Genomic DNA, 10,180 nt, shown 5'->3' with positions numbered 1-10,180 from the left:
TATGCCTTACAACACGTAAAACTGTTATCAAACGCCTTTTAAAGCGGGATTTATCACTAAGCGACTCTAGGATTGGACTACAGAAAAGTGACTGTGTGCCGAAGCCAATCCAGACCCGCTGTGGTGGAGGCCCCCGGGTTTTCCGCCTCATTCCACCAGTCACAACTACGACTGCCTGAGGTCTGAGCCAGGTGTGAGGCGAGTCCGTGAGGTAGTGTCCCACCGCTGGCTGGACCTGAAGGATTTCCCCACGCTCACGGCGCCCGGCTCCCTCTTCGGTGACACCGGGCTCCCTCTCCAACGCGAATTCCCTTCGCGGGACCTCGTAGGCTTTGGAAAAAAATAAAATTCCAAGACGCTGTTTAAGTTGAATTAAGCCAAAATCCAGGCTAAAGACGCTGAACCGAAAATGCCATCCATGTGACGGCAGTTGGGTCCGACACCGCGCCACGTCCAGTCCCGGTGGCGGCGTCTCCAAGGGCTGGGAACTGAGAAGTCTGGCACTTCGCTCCGCATTCCGTGCCGCAGGTCAAATAAGCCTGCAGTCTCCTGAACCAGTCTCCCAATGAACAGAATGGGAAACGTGGAAGAGTTGCGGACTTCGGTGGGACAATGTCAGAAAAGAGCAAGGTCCGTGCGGCTCCCGGGCTCCCAGGTGCACGCTCGGACGGAGAGCCCGAACCCTTAGGTACACCGGCCCCGGCGCCTCCGACAGCAGAAAGAAGCCCACCTTCCCCATGTGAAGAGGAGACAAGGAAGTCCGTAAGGGGCCTTCCGCGGCGGGAGCTGTCGGAAGCTCGGCGTGGCTCCGGAGACAAAGGCAGGCTGGGGAACGCAGTTCGGTTGTTTTTTGGGGGGGTGGGTTGGGGGGGAAGACTTTTTAAAAGGGAACACCCCACTTCTTCAGAACTCAACACCCAGTTATCATTAGAGCTGATCCATCCCTTCAGACCATACACGTTGGAAATGTTGTCCTTGCAATATTGGGGTTGGGGTTTTTTTCTTTACGCCCTCAACGAAGTCTGATGGTAAATTGTGTTCATTAAGATTCCCTGACATTTTATTGCCCTTGCATGTATTTTACTGTCAGATTGGGCTGCTTAAAAAAAAAAAAAAAAAAAAGAATGCTGACAGTAAGCCAGGCAACGTGAGAGGTCCTTTAACATATGTGACCCTTACAGACATACTGTGAACTAGATGTTATCTCATATATACAGAGTGGCAAAAATTAAAAAGATTTGTACGTTTAGTACTTAGGAGAGCGTATGAAAAAAAGTCCCATCCTGTATCGTTGTTGGGAGTATCACTGCTGTTCTCTGAAGATAACTTGGTATCTTCAAATTTTTAAATTATGCATTCATTACCTTCTCGCTGGCAATTCCTTTCTAGAAATTCTACTTAAATAAACAAATGTGGAAAAGTATGCACGAGACTTTGATCAAGCTTTATTAGTGGAAGAAAAAAAGAATGTGAATGTGCATCCATAGAGGATTACAATACATTGATATACACTGAGTATGTATTATGGCTCCTTTATTACTAATGATCCCATATACATACAAAACAAAACCAGAAAAACCCTGCGTGTGGAGGTACACATAAAAGCTTGTAAATGTATGGCTAAGTATGAAAGGATACTATCAAACTGTTTGTAAAAATTGCCTCAGTGAAGGGAAGTTAGGAGGGGGTGATGATAAGGAAATATTTTAAGAGGGCCTTCTTAATTTTTAGCCTTTACATACTTATGTATTAATTTAATTTTTATAATGACCTTTATTATTTTAGTAGTATATATGAAAACCAGGATTTTTTTTTTTTTTATTTCGGTACGCGGGCCTCTCACTGTTGTGGCCTCTCCCGTTGCGGAGCACAGGCTCTGGACGCGCAGGCTCAGCGGCCATGGCTCACGGGCCCAGCCGCTCCGCGGCATGTGGGACCTTCCCGGACCGGGGCACGAACCCGCGTCCCCTGCATCGGCAGGCGGACTCTCAACCACTGCGCCACCAGGGAAGCCTGAAAACCAGGATTTTTAGGTTGAGTTTTCAACTCATTGACAAAATTATTCCTAAATTAAGCTATAAATTTCCCAATAAAAGTATCACTAAGGTACTTTTGGCTTGCACTGTTGGTGGGAATGTAAATTGATATAGCCACTATGGAGAACAGTATGGAGTTTCCTTAAAAAACTAAAAATAGAACTACCATATGACCCAGCAATCCCACTACTGGGCATATACCCTGAGAAAACCATAATTCAAAAAGAGTCATGTGTCACAATGTTCATTGAAGCTCTGTTTACAATAGCCAGGACATGGAAGCAACCTAAGTGTCCATCGACAGATGAATGGATAAAGAAGATGTGGTACATATATACAATGGAATATTACTCAGCCACAAAAAGAAAAAAATTGAGTTATTTGTAGTGAGGTGGATGGACCTAGATACTGTCATTCAGAGTGAAGTAAGTCAGGAAGAGAAAAACAAATACCGTATGCTTAACACATATATATGGAATCTAAAAAAAAAAAGGTTCTGAAGAGCCTAGGGGCAGGACAGGAATAAAGACACAGATGTAGAGAATGGATTTGAGGACACGGGGAGGGGGAAGGGTAAGCTGGGATGAAGTGAGAGAGTGGCATGGACTTATATATACTACTAAATGTAAAATAGATAGTGGGAAGCAGCCGCATGGCGCGGGGAGATCAGCTCGGTACTTTGTGACCATCTAGAGGGGTGGGATAGGGAGGGTGGGAGGGAAACGCAAGAGGGAGGAGATATGGGAGATATGTATATGTATAGATGATTCACTTTGTTATAAAGCAGAAACTAACACCATTGTAAAGCAATTATACTCCAATAAAGATGGTAAAAAAAAAATAGAAACTAACATACAAACCTAATAGTCAAAAACCAGAATGAATAGAACCATCTCACTTCTCTTAAGCATAATCTTTCCCTAATTTGAGGGGAAATGACAAATAAAGATCACCCTATAGCTAATACAAAATCAAAGCAACGATAACAACAAAAAAAGATACTTTTGGAAACTAGACACTGATTCTAAATTCATAAGAGAGGATAATATTGCAAGAATAGCCAGGAAAAATGAAAGCCAGACAATGACACTACAAGAAAACTACAGATCCATATCCCTTATGAACATTAATGCAAAAACTCACAATAAAATATTAGCAAACTAAATTTAGCAGCATATCAAAAGGGTTATACACCATGGCCAAGTCGGATTTACTCCTGGAATGCAAGGATAGTTCAATATGTGAAAATTGATCAGTGTAATACATCACATGATCATCTCAAATGATGCACACAAAGCATTCAACGGAATTCAGCACCCTTTTAAAAACACTCAACAAACTAGGAATAGAAGGAAACTACTTCAGCATAATAAAAACCATATATGATAACACACAGCAAACATACACATTGGTGAAAGACTTTAAGCCTTTCCTCTAAGATCAGGAAAAAGACACAGATGCCTACTTTCACAACTTCTATTCAACATAATGCTAGAATGTCTAGATAGAGCAATTAGGCAGAAAAAGAAACAAAAGACATCCAACTTGGAAAGGAAGAGGTAATATTATCTCTGAACATGATATATTCTTATATGTAGAGAATCCTAAAGATTACACACACACAACTGTTAGAGCTAATAAATTCAGCAAAGTACAAGTTATAAAGTCAACATACCAAAATTAGTTGCATTTTTATACATTAACAATGAACAATCTCAAAAGGAAATTATGAAAATGACATTTACAATAGCATCTAAAAGAATAAAATACTTAGGAATTAACCAAAAGTAAAAGACTGGTACAAAGAAAATTACAAAATGTTACTGAAAGAAGAATTAATGGAAACACATTCGATGTTCATAGATTGGAACACTTAATTTAATATTAGGATGTCAATGCTACCCAAAGCAATCTATAGATTGAATGCAATCTCTATAAAAACTCTCAATGATGTTTTGCCAAAATAGAAAAACCCATCCTAAAATTCATGTGAAATCTCAAGGGATCCCAAATAGACAAAACTATCTTGAAAAAGAAGAACAAAGCTGGACGACTCACATTTCCTGATGTCAAAACTTACTAGAAAGCCACAGTAATCAAAACTGTGGTACTATCATAAAGACTAATGTATAGACTAATGGAATGAAACAGGGAGCCCAGAAATAAACCATTGCATATACATATGGTCAAATGATTTTTGAAAAGGATGCCAAGACCATTTAATGGGGAAAGTTCAGTCTATTCAACAAGTGGTGCTGGGAAAACTGAATATCCACAAGTAAAATAATGAAATTGGACCCTTACTTAACACCACATACAAAAATTAACTCAAAATGGATCAAAGACCTGAATGTGAGATCCAAAACTTTAAAACTCTTAGAAGAAAACATAGGATAAAAGCTTCATGACATTGGATTTGGCAATAATTTCCTGGCTATGTCACCAAAGGCAGAGATAGCAAAAAAAAATAGTCAAACTGGACTTTCATGAAAAATTTAAAGTATTGTGCATCAAAAGACAAAATCAACTGAGTAACAAGGCAGCCCATAGAATGGGAGAAAATATTTGCAAATCATATATCTGATAAAGGATTAATATCCAAAATATATAGAGAAGTAAAACTCAACAACCAAAAAAACCAAAAGACATAATTCAAAAATGGGCAAAGAAGTTGAATGTATATCCCTCCAATGAAGATATACAAATGGCCAATAAGCACATGAAAAGATGCTCAACATCTCTGATCATTAGGGAAATGCAAATCAAAACTACGAAACACCACCTCATACCCATTAGGATGGCTACGATCAAAAAAATTAAAAATAGCAAGTGTTGGCAAGAATGTGGAGAAATTGGAACCCTTGTGCACTGTTGGTAGTAATTTAACATTGTACAGCTGCTATGGAAAAAAGTAAGGCTTAACATTGTACAGCTGCTATGGAAAAAAGTAAGGCGGTTCCTTAAAAAATTAAAAATGGAATTACCATATGATCCAGCAAGTCTACATCTGGATATGTACCAAAAATCCTTGAAAGTGGCGTCTCAGAGATATTTGTACACCCATGTTCATAGCAGCATTGTTCGTAATATCTAAAACATGACAGCGGCCCACATGTCTATCAATGGATGAGTGGATAAGTAAAATGTGGTTATATTCATACAGTGAAGTATTACTAATATCAGCTTAAGTGGACTTCAGGACAAGGTCTATTATAAGAGATAGAGGAGAATTCTAATGATAAAAGTGTTAATCCATCAAGAAGAGAGGACAAGCCTGAATGACCACCATCCTAATAACAAAGGTTCAAAACAAATAAAGGCAATAAAACTGACAGAACTGAAAAGAGAAGTTGTAGAGACTTAACAGTATCTACCCTCGAGCATGCTTTTTTCCATTTTTGTGTTCCTCCTAGGAAGTTAATTCCTGAGGGCAAGGATAGTGTATTTTCATTCTTATATCTTCCAAAGTGCCTTGGATAACGTTAGAATCAGGATTTGTAAAAGATCTGAAAATATTCTGGAGAAAAATTTGGCAGGATGTGTTAAGAATCTTTTTTTTTTTTAAGAATCTTTTTTTAAATGTTCATGCTCTTTGATTCATTAATGCAAGTCTTAGGACTCTATCCAAAGGAATCCATCCAAAAAAAGCAGTTCTATGCTTTAAAAATTCACTGAAATATTCCACATAACAGTGAAAAAATTGGAAACAGGTTAAGTGTTCTACTAGAGGATTGGATACATAAACTCTGTGACAACATTCAATGTACTATCATGTGAGATTTGAGAAAATGCTTACAAGATAATGTTAAATTTCTAAAAGGATACAAAATTGAATACAATATTATACCAGTTATATAAATATACATATGCGCAGAGAAAATGTAGAAAATAATAAAACCATGTTAACAATGTTTGCCTTCACGTGGGGAAGGGACCGTGGGTCAGTATAATTGCATTCTTTATATTTTTCTATGTTTTCCTCAATATTGGACATCAAATATGTATTGGTTTGATAATTTTTTAAAATTCATAAATGTTATTGGGGAAAATTAAAATATCTGAACAGGCTGAATCTAACACAATTAAATTTAACAGGCCTTCATTTAAGGTCTGAATCTTTGTTTTTAAAAAATTGCAGGGATGATGTGACTTAGCAGAAGCGAAGTCAAGAATTTTTGTTTATTGTTAACCTAAATAAGTTAACCAAACAGTGTAGATGTTTAGAATAAAAGCACTTATTGGTTTCATCAGGAGAGGCATGGCAAGTAGCACAAGGGAGGTGATGGATCCTTTCTGCTCTGTGTTACCCAGTCCAGAGCTAATGTATTGATCTGTGTGGGGTCCCACAGTGCGAGAAGGATACAGAGATATTGGTGTGTGTCCAGCAGTGGTCACCAGGATGAGGAGACCTAGAAACTTTGGTGTGGGAATTAGCCAAGGGGCTGGGGGGAGTTGCTGAGAAGGAGAGGAGCAGATAAGTGGAAAGCATGATCAGAGTATTCAGGCTTTTGAAGGATTCAGGGCAGAGGAGTTGGTCATGCTCTGTGTGGTCCTAGAGAGCAGAACTAGAACTACAGGGGAAGCTACAAAAGGCAGATTCAGCTTTGTGTAAGGAAAAATCTGTCTAAGGTGAAAAGTCTGCTTTATAAGGAATAAGTCATCCATGTCTATAGGTATGCAAGCAGCGTCTGCATCAGGAATATAAAGGAAGAGGAAAGGGAAGAGAGGGAAGAACAGGAGAGGGAGACAAACACAGAAAAAGAGACAAAGGAATAAAAAAGAGAGGCAGAAGATACAGTTTTGAAAGCTCTATGTGAGTTACAGCAAATGACCTGACCTGCCTTCACGTCTTTGCTAGTGATATCCGGAGACGCCAGCAGATGGAGGTATTACCCCAGGAAAGGAGGACTCTGCCTGACCCCACCCGAACCCTCCAGTTCCTTACTTTCAAAAAATCATTTTCCTCCTCTGAAAAATAATGCCAAGAGAGAATTCCAGAAGTCTCCAAATTTACAAACTAAATTTATAAACAAACATTTTGTGGTAAATCCTGCCTGTGATTATCCCTGACTGTAATTTAGAAGAGGTCACTATAGCTTTTGGCATTTTGGTCACTGCCTGAGTAGGGCTCCCTCCACCTTGCCCCATCACAGTTATGTATGCATGTATGTATATGTATATGGTATCTGTGTATTTAGAATCATTGTTAAATAGTTAAACAATATAGGGGTATACTACAGTCCCCTTCCCAATCACCTTGCCATTAATACTTTCCTTCTCCTGACAGTCTGTCACTTTGAATTCTTGCCTGTGGTAATTCTGGGAGCCTTTGCTCTCAAACCATGTGTCATAGTCTTCACTCTTCCACTCAGCTGTAAAGTGGCAAATTCTGAGGGCTTTCACAGACTTTGACTGGTAAAGATGTGCCTTAAAAGGGAAACGTTCTTGTACAGCAGTGCTCCACAAACTTGAAGGGCGCATTAGTTATCTAGGGATCTTGTTAAAGTGCAGATTCTGATTCAGAAGATTTGATAGGGCAGGATATTCTGCAGTGCTAACGAGTTCCCAGGTGATGTTGATGCTCTTGGCCCAAAGATCATACACTTCGAGTAGCAAGGGACATATAATATGTCCCTATATCAGGAGGGGCCAGGACACTGCTCTCAAGAACTATAATTGATTCTTTGTATCCACTTCTGTCTTCTTTGTCACTCGTTAGCTTTTTTTAATTTTTTTTTTTTTTTTTTGCGGTACGCGGGCCTCTCACTGTTGTGACCTCTCCCGTTGCGGAGCACAGGCTCCAGACGCGCAGGCTCAGCGGCCATGGCTCACGGGCCCAGCCGCTCCGCAGCATGTGGGATCTTCCCGGATCGGGGCACAAACCCGCGTCCCCTGCATCGGCAGGCGGACTCTCAACCACTACGCCACCAGGGAAGCCCTAAAAAATATTTTTTTTAATTATTTTTTTAGTCTGCGCTGGGTCTTAGTTACAGCACGCATGCGGGATCTAGTTCAGCCACCAGGGATCGAACCTGCCCCCCGCACTGGGAGTGCAGAGTCTTACCCACTGGACCACCAAGGAAGTCACCTGTCACTTGTTAACTTTGATTTAACTGTTCATGTTTTCATTCAACCAACCAATGTTTACGGAGAATCTGCTATTTGTAAACTCAATGCTAGTTAAATTTAAGCAACTTTAGTGTCTTTGAGCTCCAGTCCCTATGCTAGGCTCCTAGGATTTGTGATGATTCAGACTCATTCCTTGCCTTGTCACTCATTCATTCAACGTTTATTGAGGGTCTACTATGTGCCAGGCACTGCTCCAGGAGCTGAAGATATGGCAGTGAACAAAACAAACAAATCTGTTTATTGTTTAACTCCAAATGAGTCTGTCTCCAGTAGGGGAGACAGGCAAATAGTTAGACAATTAAGATTTTTTTTTCCTTCTTCCTTTTCCCTTCCTAAGCAATTCAATCTGAAAGCCATTTGGTGGGTAGTCTTCCACTCAGAGGGGAAGGGGAGCCTGCAGTGGCCTAGAGCAAGAGTACTGGAGTCCAAGCAGGATGAGAAGTTTATCCATGTGGAAAGGGTGGCCTGATACAGTGTCTGAGCCTAAGCTCGATGAGACAGGCATCTGGGCAGGGGGCAACCTTGTGAGGGTTGTCAGAGCCTGATCAGAGTAAGGAGGGCATCTGGGATGGTTAACTTTATGTGTCAACTTGATGGGCTTCCAGGGTGCCCAGATTAAATATTATTTCTGGGTGTGTCTGTGAGGGTGTTTCCAGATAAGATTAGCATTTTAATCAGTGGACTCAGTAGACTGCCTTCCCCAAAGTGGGTGGGCATCATCCAATCTGTTGAGGGCCTTAATAGAACAAAAGGTGGAGGGAAAAGGAATTTGCCCATGTTTTTCTTTCCTCATCTGTGAGCTGGGACATCTCATCTTCTCTGGCCCTCAGGTCTTGGAGTTACACTGTCAGCATCCCTGGTTCTCAGGCCTTCAGAGTACACCACCAGCTTTCCTGCCAGTTTACAGATGGCAGACTGTAGAAACTTTCGGCTTCCATAATCCTGTGAGCCAATTCCTCATAATAATCAATCAGTCTCTCTCTCTCTGTCTCTGTCTCTGTCTCTGTCTCTGTCTCTGTCTCTGTCTCTGTCTCTCTCTCTCTCTCGTTCTGTTTCTCTGGAGAACCCTAACTAATACAGCATCCATGTAGGGGCTTGGGCTTGGTTCAAGGTGGGAGGCTGAATAGGATAAGAAGAGCCTTCATGTCGGGTGATGGTGATGAGAGGTGTGTTACTTACAGGGGAACTGATCAAATAAGTAAATATATTAAGGCTAATTGGAACCAGTTTTCCCACTGTCAGAGAAAGAAGTTATAAATATGGGGGGGAAGAAAACCAGAATGAACCTTATGGTGATGGACTGGAATTAGAGTTGAACTTATGGTTTCCAATATATACAGATTTAGAAATAAATCACTTTTAGTTGTAAAATTGTGTCTACATATATTCCCTAATTCGGTTAATTCAGGCCTGGGAGGAGTGACATCCCAAAAGCAGACCATACCTAACACGTAGATCTTGGTCTCTAAATAACATTCCCTACCAAAAGAAACCAGAACTTGGAGAAATGGGTGATTTCAGGGCTGAGGCAGGGAAAGTACAGGGTCAACTGAAATATCTTGTGCCAGAAAGCAAAGATGTTAAAAAAAATGATATGAAAATGTTAAAAGCACACAGAAACCAGCTTATGGGGTTCCCACTGGCCCAATCTGGGAAATTTTGAACTTAAAACTAAATGATGATAGTAGTAGATTCTATTCTATTGAGTAAAATAGGAATCCACAAGTCCATACTGATATAAATAAATAAATAAGTAGGAAGCGTGACAAACAGGATACTTTCTAAGTCTATATGTACCTGCCCACAAAATACTTGTTAATTACAAAGGGAAAAGAATAAACTTTACAGTGGAGAAGCCTGGTTAATACCACTTTAATAAAGTGATCAAAGTTACTATAGCCAGTAATGGGACAAATCGAAATTGTCTACCACCTGACATGATACAATGAGAACAGCATCATATCTGTAATATTCCTGCCAAAGATGCATAAACTGAGACTAATCACTTGAAAACA

This window comes from Leucopleurus acutus (assembly GCF_964270905.1).
Source record: "Leucopleurus acutus genome assembly, chromosome: 7".
Taxonomy (NCBI): Eukaryota; Metazoa; Chordata; class Mammalia; order Artiodactyla; family Delphinidae; genus Leucopleurus; species Leucopleurus acutus.
This window is presented reverse-complemented; position numbering follows the sequence as displayed.